At 46.6% G+C, this 11,748-nt stretch overlaps 1 long non-coding RNA gene across 1 annotated transcript; it reads left to right on the top strand.

Moving 5' to 3' along the window:
* Positions 1 to 1,340: 1,340 nt before the first annotated feature.
* LOC123170270 (uncharacterized) lies at positions 1,341 to 2,533 on the top strand. Its single transcript, XR_006485119.1, has 3 exons — positions 1,341 to 1,548; positions 1,639 to 2,240; positions 2,393 to 2,533. It is a non-coding gene; the product is annotated as an uncharacterized lncRNA (long non-coding RNA).
* Positions 2,534 to 11,748: the final 9,215 nt, after the last annotated feature.

Genomic DNA, 11,748 nt, shown 5'->3' with positions numbered 1-11,748 from the left:
CAGCGAAAAAAAACCTAATGAAGGAGTTGGTAGTCCGGTACGGTTTATTTTCAACACTTTCCTAATGACAAAAAATCACGGATCTAACTTTCCTAGCTTAGCCAAATCAACGAATCTCTTTCATAAATGCAATTTGCTTTAGGAAACAAATAATAGATTCTTTCCTACCTTAGCCAAATCAACGGATCTCTTCCATTAATGCAATTTGCTTTAGGAAACAAATAATAGATTCTTTCCTACCTTAACCAAATCAGTGAATTTCTCTCATTAATGCAATTTGCTTTAGGAAATAAATAATAGATTTTCAGGAAACAAATAATGAATTTAATACGGTTTATTTTCAACACTTTCGTAATGACAAAAGATCACGGATCTAATTTTCCTAGCTTAGCCAAATCAACGAATCTCTTTCATAAATGCAATTTGCTTTAGGAAACAAATGATAGATTCTTTCCTACCTTAGCCAAATCAACGGATCTCTTCCATTAATGCAATTTGCTTTAGGAAACAAATAATAGATTCTTTCCTACCTTAACCAAATCAGTGAATTTCTCTCATTAATGCAATTTGCTTTAGGAAATAAATAATAGATTTTGAGGAAACAAATAATGGATTTAAAGAAATTCATAGGTAAACCATCTCTACTACTTATTAAACAAGAAAACATGTACATCGCTAAGTGTACCCAGCCTAACGTACACATAACAACATAGCTCAATTATAACCACACGATCAGAATCACTTAATTTAATCTAATCCAGAGCCAAAAACGCGCTTAGCAATTTACCTGGGCGGACGAAAACTCTGCCGTACCAAACGTTCCGCGCGCCCCGCGTCGACCCCGGTACATCGTTTCCTAATCCAAGGAAAGGAAAACACAATCCGATATCGAAAGATCCCTGAATGCAGGTGAGCGACGCGGACAACACGGGGAGGCGGCGACATCTCGAGGGAACGGTGATGGCCAAGTTGTGGGCTCCGGCGGGGCTGCTGTGGATCTGGCGGATGGCAGCAGGATCGGGTCGACGACGGACGGCTCCGGCGAGAGTCGGAGGGACGACGGCGGCGGCTGAGCTCCTCCATGGCCTGCTGCGGTTCCAGGGAGAACAGAAGGAAGGGAGGGGAGGAAGGGCACGGCCAGCAGGCTCTCACCTCTCTTACCTCCATGCCGCCGCCGACACGACCCCCGAGCCTAGACCACGACCCATGCGACGGGACCCCGCTGATGCCGGCGGCGGTGCCGGGTTCCATGATCTATTCGACTTCATGTGTTGAATCATCAAGTCCGCACCAGCACTCCACCGGGCCCCTCAGTGGGATCGGCGTCCATATCAGCTCCTGCCTCTGCAAGTCAAGGGGTAGGCTGCTCGATCGCATCTCCAAGAGTCCCTCGCCGCCACAACGCCTGCAGTCGCGGACGGCCGTACCTGTCGACGGGAGCGGCTGAGCAGGGGACATCCCGCCGATCCGATGGCGGAAGGGCGAGATAATGGGCAAGTCTACCTCGGGTTGAATCTGGACACCAGCGAGCTCCTTGCAGTAAACCAGGTGCTGGACTTTTGCGTTTTGTTTATCAGGTTTGCACTGTGTGAATCACGCCGGTCCGGCTCTCACCCCTCTCTGACCTCCATGCCGCAGTTGGGCGCTCCTTCGAAACAAGATTATCGTGTCCAGGTATACAGTCCGCCACAAAACTCTCCCGTGCAGTGGGCGTACAGAAGGTACCTTCCTCTCCTGATTTTGTATATGGCAGTGTAGTACTATGTGGTTAACTGAAAACGAAGAGTAAGCAAATTAGTTCCTGTCAGAACAACTGTAGCCGGCATCGCCGCCGTCGCTTATGGAGCTCCACACCATTCCCCAATTGTACGAGAGCATGTTCAATCTTCGCCATTCTATACTATGTGCAAATGGTCAACTCTTTTCCAAACAAGAAGATATGAGGATTAGGCATATATGCCCCATAAGGTAGCTATATTCATGTGTTGTAGTGTGGATTATGGTCACGCTCTGTCTTGGACTGCAGATAGCTAGGTTAACAAAAATGGATACTCTGCATATTTTCTGAATTTTTAGTAAGGTCTACATGAATAAGGTTAGCAGTAGTTCTGACTTGGGGCACTGGTTAATTCTTCACATGCAGGAACGTGGAGAGATGGTGGGCTCCAAGCCCATGGTGATTTTATTGTGCTTGCAGCTTGAGATGTACTTGGTCCAAATGAAAATCATCATTTTGAAGGGTTAGTAGATGATGCACGTATATAGTTAGATCTTAATTTTGTTTATTATTCAAAATGCTTGTACCCACTAGATTTCATTTTTTTACCTTGAAGGAGTATTATATTACTATTATTTGGAATCCACCTTGATCATCCACTTCTATTTTTCCTAGGCAACTTCGCATGGAATTAGGATCACTTAATAAGGTTCTGGTTTCTTTTTCAAATTCACTTGCTTTATGCATGAACCTATTATAGATTTGTTGGTGTTGATTTGCAGTAAGAGCAAATGTAATATTGTTCTCATCAATTTCTTTCATAGCATGTGTAATGCGTTATAACATCAGTTTCATTGGATTGGAAAAGGTGATAAACATGCAACCATTCTTACTCGATGATATGAATACTTCGGGAGCAATGGTGGCATTTGTTTGCACATTAGTATTCCATTATGTAGTAAAGGATATGGTCTGCTAGTCATTCTTTATCGTTATAGTTATTGTCAAATGGTGGAATATTGCTGCCTAGCAGCTCTGGTTCATGCGTGTGTGAAAAACAATGTAAAATCATTTTTGTTGCTGTAGAATCTCATGAGTCGTATGGAAAAGAAGGCTAGGATATTTATATTTTTTAATTGTTCAGCTGCTTGTGTTACAGATCTGGGCATACCTTTTGTTTGAGATAAATTTGGGCATAAATTGTCACAAATAAATGGGTGGCGTTGGGTCAAGGTTCTGGAACCCAGGGGCATCATGCTTCTTTTGAGCCACATGGGGAGAATTACATCCATGTATTAGAAAAACTAGGTGCCCGCTTAAACAGAAAAAATACAACTCTTGCTGACCGGGAGCTTCATGGTAGTGGCTAGAATTTAATCAGAGATCCATGTACAGGTTGATTGTTATGAAACCATGCGATGGAATCTTGATGTTGACAATGTCCAGAAATCTGATTCGTCAGAGACAAAATCCAACCTTAATTCCCCCATTCAGATCATGAAATATTGGGGTTAACAGTTTGCGATGTAAGATGGGTTGAGATCTGCTATACGTTAACTTTCTTTTGTTCAAATGTTTTCTTTTGTTTTGAAACCTTAATGTTTTCTGTTGTGGGGTGACAATGTCTGGGTTTATGCTAACAAGCAAGAAAAAGGTTATATGCAATGAGTTCCCAATCTTGAAATATTGAAATATTGAAGCATATCTTGGAACGACGGAGTTCCCAATCTTCATGGTAGATGATGGGACACTGGATGCTGAAGTTGCTTATTGTCTCGCGTAGAACAATAGCATGTCCTTATTTTTTGCTATGTTTTGCCCATGTTGATTACGATGGCATTGTTTTGAACATTCTATCTGTGTTGATAAAAAGGAGATGATTTGGTATGCCCTCCTTGCAGAGGATCGAGCCTGGTCGGTTGGTTCTTGGTTGGGTGTTGTTGAGACGATCCAAGCCACCAGCAATTCGAGCTTGTCTTCATGGTGTGTAATTATATTTAGGTAGACAAAATCCCCTGATGATAGCCCAAAAAGAAGATTCGGCGTGACATGGAGATAAAGTGTTGCGTGCGGCAGGAAAGAGACAAACATATTCAGAAATCCAAACCACCAGGATGACAGTTGCGAGATGGCGATTGGATGGTGCTGACACATCTTGCTAGCGAGGAGGCTGTTTGCCGAAATTGGACTTTAGATTGTTATAAAATTTCAGTTTAGACCAATTCTTGTTAAACATAACATGTTATTGTGACAACTATTATGAAAAAAATTGATTTAGATAATCAAAATGATGAAGAAATTCCTAAACTTACGTGCGCTGCACGTGCACCCTTTCCAATTTGAAGGGCTGCTTATCGGTTTTAAATCTTGAAGTTTGCACGGTCACTAATATGACCATGCTATTTTAGAGTGATAACCTTCATTTCAGGCAGTAATGAAACTTAAAATGCCAGTTGACTAACAGTAATAAACACTAAGAATACTGGTTGATGTTAATGGGAATTATGATTAGCGATGATTCATTTTATGCTCTGGTGGAACGGGTCAAGCCGGTTTGCGCGGTGAGTATTGTCCGTTACTTATTTTCATACTAACTACATATATTGTTTGTGCAGGATGGATATGAGTTGAGAAAGCAGTTTTTATTATACTTGCTAAAACATCGTGGGAATGAAGCTAAAGACAACTTTCCGTATATTGTGAAAGAATTTCTTAAGCGTATAACCTAGATATTAATAATTTTATAATAGATGTTTAGTTGGAACTCCATTAAGTTTGTTACATGGACATGCCGTTAATTTTTCTTTTTGGCAATTTACATTGCAAAAATGTACTTTAATTATTAAATAATTATGTCTGTGTTATATTGTCCGTATGTGAAATTTAACATGCATTATCTTTATATAACTCTTGCAAACTATTTCAAGAGCCCGTGGCAACGCACGGGCATTGTACTAGTATGACATAGTGACTCAGTGAAAGGTCATATGTATATATAAGTTCAAGATTTTTTATAAAAATCATCAAAGTCGCATGTATCTAACTAAAATCATGCATGTAAGACATAGTACTTCGTACTATTAACTAACACATATACAGAACCTCAAAAAAAAAAACTAACACATGCATCTTGAGTTTGGTAAAAGAAGTATGAAAATCTGTAAGAGCAACTTCAACCATGTTCCTGTTTGCCTGCATCTCTATTTTGGGCTTTTGAGTAACAGGCTCCAACAGCCGCCCAACGCGCGGCGCTAAAAATGCATTTGCCGCGTGCTGATCGCCTGCTTTGGCGCGACGGGGAGCGCTGGCTCCAGCGGCCACGGTAAACTTTAGCGCGCGCGTAGCTCCACCAGGCGCGCTAAAATGCAGCGCGCGCGAGTAGCCGGCGCTTGCCATATGTTGCATTTTGGACACAAATTCAAACATCAAAACAAAGGCATCGCATAATTTAAATCACACAAACAAGTTCATGATGACATAAAAGTTCATGCCCACAAGTTTAAATTCATGCCCACAACATCATCCAACCAAGTTCAAAATCCGAACCAAGTTCATGACACAAAAGTTCACACCAACGTGAGGCACATCAACAATCAAGCCTCGTCCTCGTCTTCATCCTCATCTTCCTCCGGTTCATCCTCCTCCTCCGAAGACGATTTTTCCTCCTCCTCTTCATTGTTACGCGCCGCATCATCATGTGAAGCTCGGAAGGTGTTGGCAAGATCTTTAACGGCATCTTCATGCGAAGGTGTGTGAGGCACACTGGAAGACATTCCGCCCATGCCCCCCGGAGGTGCTCCCATGCCTCCCATGAGAGACGCAAAACTCATGCCTCCCATGCCGCCCATGCCGCCCGGAGGTGCTCCGAAGCCACCCATGCCTCCCATGGTCTCCATGGTAGCTCCAAAGCCACCCATGGCACCCATGCCGCCCATGGTAGCTCCGAAGCCACCGATGCCTCCCATGCCGCAAAGGCCGCCGCCACCCATGCCGCCAAGGCCACCGCCACCCATGCCGCGAATCATGGCTCTTTTTTGGATCAAGACTTCTTCACGGGCAAGATTAGCATACTCCTTTTGCGCCTCATTGAGGATAGATGTGTCCATGAAGAACAAATACTTCTCCCAATCCAACAACCTAGATCGCTCCTCCAATGCCACCTTCCTCTCCTCGGCCGCCACCCTCCTCTCCTCGGCCACCAACCTCCTCTCCTCGGCCGCGGCATCTTGGTTCCTTGCCATCTTCCTCACCTGAGTGAATAGCATAAAACTACCACTTTTCGTGTTAGGGTTCCAAAAAACTACCACAAATTTGTTTCTCTTTGATAACTACCGAAATCGGTGTCGGCTGTCTCAAAAATGACCGGGTGGTTAGGTTTTAAACCGTTTTATGACAACCAGGGCCCACAAGTCAGGTCCGCATAGCATAAAAGTCAACACAGTTAGAGTGGACTGTTAAATTGCACGTTATGACAAATGGGACCCATATGTCAGCCTCACAATAATCCCCAATGAACAAATCTTCTCTGCTCGTTCATGTCTTCTTCCTTCGATCCGATCGGGGCATAGAGAGAATCCCAATGCACTCGACCGTCGCGAGCTTGCGGCGCGCCGTCGCGCCTGGAAGTCACCGGATCTGCTCCGACCCCTTCGCCCTGCGCCTCCCTTCCGTCCCTCGCCTCGCCGGGATCCCAGCGCCGTCGGTCGCCTGCCTCGACCCGGCGGGATAGAGCGGCATCAACCGCTGCGCCCCTGCATCGGAGCTGGCCGGAAACAGGTCGGCGGCCGCTGGCCTCTCCCCTCCATTCTGCCCCGTCGCAAACTGGAGGAGTGGGCTAGGTGGAGGGTGGAGGCGCTCTGGCATCGGGCGAAGCCCTCCTTTGTGAGCCGGCGGAGGGGCTGGCGAGGGAGCTCCGCCGCCATCTCCTGGTGCCCAAGCTCCTCCCAGGTACGTGGACGAGGGCGGGAGCGGTGCTCCTCCCAGGCGTGTGGACGAGGGCGGGAGCGGTGCTCCTCCCAGGCGTGTGGATGAGGGCGCCGGCGGTAGGCGGCTCGATGTGGAGCAGGGGTCAACGCGGCGATGCGAAGCGGCTGCCGGCGAAGTGCGACGACGCGGAGGAGGCGTGAGGGGCGCGAAGAGGAGCAGGGTGCGGATCTGGTGGATTGGCGGTAACTGAGGCGGGATGGTCGCGCGAGTTTCGGCGGAGGCGCTGCAGTTCATGCGGCGGAGCTGCAGTTCGTGCGGCAAAGAGGATTGTTCTTTCTCTCTCTTTCCTTTTTCTGTAATACGTATAATGTAAATGGCCCCACCTGTCATAACGGTAAAATTTAACAGTGTTAATTTGTATGCCACGTCAGCCCTGACTTGTGGGCCCTGGTTGTCATAAAACAGTTTAAAACTTAACCACCCGGTCATTTGGGTTTTTTGAGACAGCCGACGCCGATTCCAGTAGTTGTCAGAGAGAAACAAATTTGTGGTAGTTTTTTGAAACCCTAACGCGAAAAGTGGTAGTTTTATGTTATTCACTCTCCTCACCTCGTTCGTTTCTTTTCTTGCCTTCACAATAGTTTTCATAGCATTTTTGAGCTCATCATCTCCTTTCCTCTTCTTCTTTTCTTTTGCGTCTTTCTTGCACCCATCCGGTCATTTTGGCTTCGAGTATGAAACCGAGTTTGGTGTGGGGCTTCTCTTGCCGTCATCACTTGATGCCTCCTCCTCATCATCGTCCAAATCAATTGTTCGCTTGCGTTTGTTGCTCATATCCAAATCATCCATATCATCACGCTTCTTCCATTTCTCATCATCCTTCAATGCTTCATAGCAATGAGGCAAGGTAAATGGTCTTCCTTTCTTGATCTTCCCTTTCTTGCTCTTCTTCTCCTCTCCTTTGAAAAAGTTTTGTGCAATATTGAACTACATAAAAACAAAACAAGTTAGCACTACAAACACCAACAACAAGCATGATGAACATGGATGAAATGGCACTTACCCTATCTTCATCATTAGTGCCACTTGGGTTCAACTTGTCAACCGCCTTTTGTGCGGCCGCCCACTTTTGACAATCTCGGTTGATTGTCGACCACCGGGAGCGAAGAGATCGGTTGGAGCGGTCAATTCCACTCTTGTTGTGTAGATCAAAGTGTTCCATCATCCGGTTCCAATAAGCATCTCTAATTTGATCACCTCCAATGGATGGATCCCTCGACACTTGCAACCAAGTACTGCATAGCAAGACGTCTTCTTCATTGGTGTAGTTGCCTCCTCTTCCTTTTAGTGCGTCGACAATGCCCTCACCATCCCCGTCCACCTCGAACTCATGGTCATCGAAATGCATGTCATTGGTTTGAGACCAATGCGAATTGTTGGAGCCAACACCCATAGTTGACATATATGCCTCATCGTTGAAACTACAAAGTATATACAACGAAGCAAATAAGCTATTTATATGTATGCATTTAAAAAATAACAACAACAAAAAAGTTGGCAAAATTTTATACCTTTGGGGCATTTCCTCGAACACCTGGTGCGCGTCGGCCGCCGGCTCAACAAGTGAGCTCGCCGGTGCTTCGGTAGCCGCCGAGCCCGTCGCACGCCCTGCAAGCTTCTTCCTCGACGGCTTCGAGGAGCCGGAGCCGTCCGCCGCCTTGTTCTTCTTTGCGGATACCTTGCCCTTCTTCGGACGTGCCGCATTTGGGAGCTTCGAGAGGGGGGCACGTGGCTTCACGGTGGGCGCCGGCGCGACGCCACCCACCGCCGAGGTCATCCGTGGAGACATGAAAAGGCCACGCGTGATGCCGGTGCTTGGAGGAGCTCCGGCGGAGGCGAAGCCAAACCTTCCCGCGCTAGGGTTTGTGGCGGCGGTGTCGGCGGTGTCGGCGGAGGGGTCGCGGGTGTAGGAAGGGGTGATGGGGGTGCCGGCACGGGCGTCCATCGGGTCAATTCGCCGGCGGCGGCGCGGGCGGGGCGAAGGTGGCACGGCGGAGAGAGTGCGCCGTGAGCGCTCGAGTGTGCGGTGCGCGGAAGCGGGCGCACCAAATACACAGCGCGCGATGGCGATTCGGACAGTGCGCCCAACTCTATATGCCGCGCGTGCGCTTATTGCGCGTCCGCTGGAGCCCCTATATTGATTGCGCGCGCGTTAAAAAGGACAAATTTGCGGCGCGGTGCTTATTTAGACCGGCTGTTGGAGATACTCTAACCCTATCCCCATCTCGCCTCATTTTACCCTGCCTGTGAAAAAACAATCGCTGACCTTTCCCACCGTTCATTGCTCCTGTAGGCGAGCTCTGTTTTTTTAGATGAGAAAACAGAAGAAAAAAAAGTACTCACTTTGTTTCAAAAGGTAAGACGTTTTTTGCAGAGAGAGAGACGTTTGGACAGGTGGCGAAGCTTCTTCTCCGAGTTGGTCTTTCGAGCTTCGATCCTTCTTAAGTTTGTCTGTCGGGGTGGATTAGATGGAGCTTAACATAGATTCCTTCTAGCTCCTTGGGGCGGCGATGTTAGGGTTTCTCGTCGTGCGTAGGCGATGACGAGATTTGGTGTCGGGTTCTTCGTATCGATTCAACGACAACGACTGTTGCTCAAGGGTGCTGTTCCTTAGGGGCACGCTCACAAAGACTTCCCGGCTGTCATCGATAAGTTCAGACCGGCTCTTGTATGGGAGGGTGATAACTAGCGTTGACGATTCGTTTTTTGTACTGACAGTGGTAGTTCGTTGGTCCATAACCGCAATGTAATTTTTATTATATTTAGGATGTTGTATGCTTATCATGAACCTTTATAATAGATAGGTCCTTACAAAAACACAAGAAAAAAAATGGAAGGGATGGTTAGAGTATCTATCTCTACTATCTAAAAAAGATTTTGATTTCCTATTTAACCCACTCGTGTTTCGCTTCACTTCCTACCCCCCCTCCATTTTTGATTCCCCCCCTTACTCCTCTGGTTTTTTCCCATTGGTTTTCGTTGAAAACCGCACATGTCTTATTACCAAATGGAACGATGTCTTCCTTGATAATTCAAAAAAGCATTAGATTTTCTAAGGACGTGTTGATTCAATTGGTAGGCAACATCCAATTTTTATGTAACCACGTTAATTACATATAAAATATTTGTGTATCCTTTACAACTCGGAAGCAATTGTCTATATTGTTTGATATTAGTACACGTATGATCCAATCATCTTTAGTTCTTTTATAAAAAAGATTGATGAGAAGGCACGAGCTTTACCGATTTCATTGATTGGGAATAGAATTTTTTTGACCCGACTTATATGGAATACCAGGCTTAAAATCACACAACGACATGATTGATACGTCATGCAAAAAACCCAATTAGAAACAAGAGCAAACTCTATCCAAACAAAGCACCACCACCAAACCCAAACTAAAGCTCGAGAGTCCAAGAGAATCAGGGCGGTGAGGAGAGGCTCTTCAACATCTCCAAGGAAAAAATGGCCCATGAGGTCAATCGTCACTGGCCCCATCGGAGAAAGCTTTCACCCTGAGCACCTAAAACCACCTCCCCACCGAACCCCATGGGAGGGGATCCGACATGCCAAATTAGTCTCTTGAGATTCTTTATGGGGAGCCTCAATTTGTCATGTACCTGCAAAAAACCGATTGCATTAGTCACTTTTTTATATAGACCGTCAGATCTTCATGCAACCGCCCAAAACAGATCTCGCACTGTTCATCTTGTCCCACCCCCTTCCTTCTTCCTCGTCGCGACGCCCCCAACCTACCCCGCCCTAACCGTCGGCCTCCACCATCCGCGGCCGACGGGTGTCGGTGTCAAAACCGATAGATCTCGGGTAGGGGGTCCCGAGCGGTGTGTCTTAGGATCGATGGGTAACAGGAAATGAGGGACACGGTGTTTACCCAGGTTCAGGTCCTCTCTAAAAGGTAAAACCCTACTCCTGCTTGATTATATTTGATGTGTATGATTATAGAGTTGATCTACCTCGAGATCATATGTTGTGGTCTAAAACCTAAGGGTATGATGAATAATGTCATAATCCTCTATCGACTAGCCTGGCCCTGGCTTATATAATGTACCAGAGACCTAGGATAACAAGAGTCCTAGTCAAATACGTTGGTGGAGAGGAGTCCTTGTCTTGATCACCAAGTATTGTGGAATCTTCCTCGTGTGCCGCATTGTGACGCCCCCGATTCAATCGTACACTAATCATGCACGCAAACGTGTACGATCAAGATCAGGGACTCACGGGAAGATATCACAACACAACTCTAAAACATAAATAAATTCATACAAGCATCATAATACAAGCCAGGGGCCTCGAGGGCTCGAATACAAGTGCTCGATCATAGACGAGTCAGCGGAAGCAACAATATCTCAGTACAGACATAAGTTAAACAAGTTTGCCTTAAGAAGGCTAGCACAAAAGGGGGTACAGATCGAAAGAGGCGCAGGCCTCCTGCCTGGGATCCTCCTAACTACTCCTGGCCGTCGTCAGCGGGCTGCACGTAGTAGTAGGCACCTCCGGTGTAGTAGGAGTCGTCGTCGACGGTGGCGTCTGGCTCCTGGGCTCCAGCATCTGGTTACGACAACCAGGTAGAAAATAAAGGGGGAAAAGAGGGAGAAAAGCAACCGTGAGTACTCATCCAAAGTACTCGCAAGCAAGGAGCTACACTACATATGCATGGGTATATGTATAAAGGGCCATATCAGTGGACTGAACTGCAGAATGCCAGAATAAGGGGGGATAGCTAGTCCTGTCGAAGACTACGCTTCTGGCAGCCTCCATCTTGCAGCATGTAGAAGAGAGTAGATTGAAGTCCTCCAAATAGCATCGCATAGCATAATCCTACCCGGCGATCCCCTCCTCGTCGCCCTGTTAGAGAGCGATCACCGGGTTGTATCTGGCACTTCAAAGGGTGTGTTTTATTAAGTATCCGATTCTAGTTGTCATAAGGTTAAGATACAACTCCGGGTCGTCCTTTTACCGAGGGACACGGCTATTCGAATAGATAAACTTCCCTGCAGGGGTGCACCACATAACCCAACACGCT

This window comes from Triticum aestivum, chromosome 7D (genome assembly GCF_018294505.1).
Source record: "Triticum aestivum cultivar Chinese Spring chromosome 7D, IWGSC CS RefSeq v2.1, whole genome shotgun sequence".
In the NCBI taxonomy this organism is placed as follows: domain Eukaryota; kingdom Viridiplantae; phylum Streptophyta; class Magnoliopsida; order Poales; family Poaceae; genus Triticum; species Triticum aestivum.
This window is presented reverse-complemented; position numbering and strand designations above follow the sequence as displayed.